Here is a 250-nt window from a genome sequence, read left to right as displayed (position 1 = left end):
AACAAACATTTTTCCAGTTCTTGCAATCGTGGTGTCATCTGGAAGGGAACATGCTCCTCTTTCGATTGATGCACCTTTCATATATCTATGTGCTTTACATTCGGAATTAACCGCAAAAGCAGGCGAACGTTTGTGTGCAACTGCTTGACTTTTTTGCGTCAATCTCCCATTTTCTCCATTACCAGAGGTCAGCTCCGCTCCAAGAAGGCTTCGTACATGCGATTCTGAAAAATCGAAAATTGGCCAGATC

This window comes from Acanthaster planci, linkage group LG18 (genome assembly GCF_054643075.1).
Source record: "Acanthaster planci isolate LZ-2023a linkage group LG18, COTS_SCS, whole genome shotgun sequence".
In the NCBI taxonomy this organism is placed as follows: Eukaryota; Metazoa; Echinodermata; class Asteroidea; order Valvatida; family Acanthasteridae; genus Acanthaster; species Acanthaster planci.
This window is presented reverse-complemented; position numbering follows the sequence as displayed.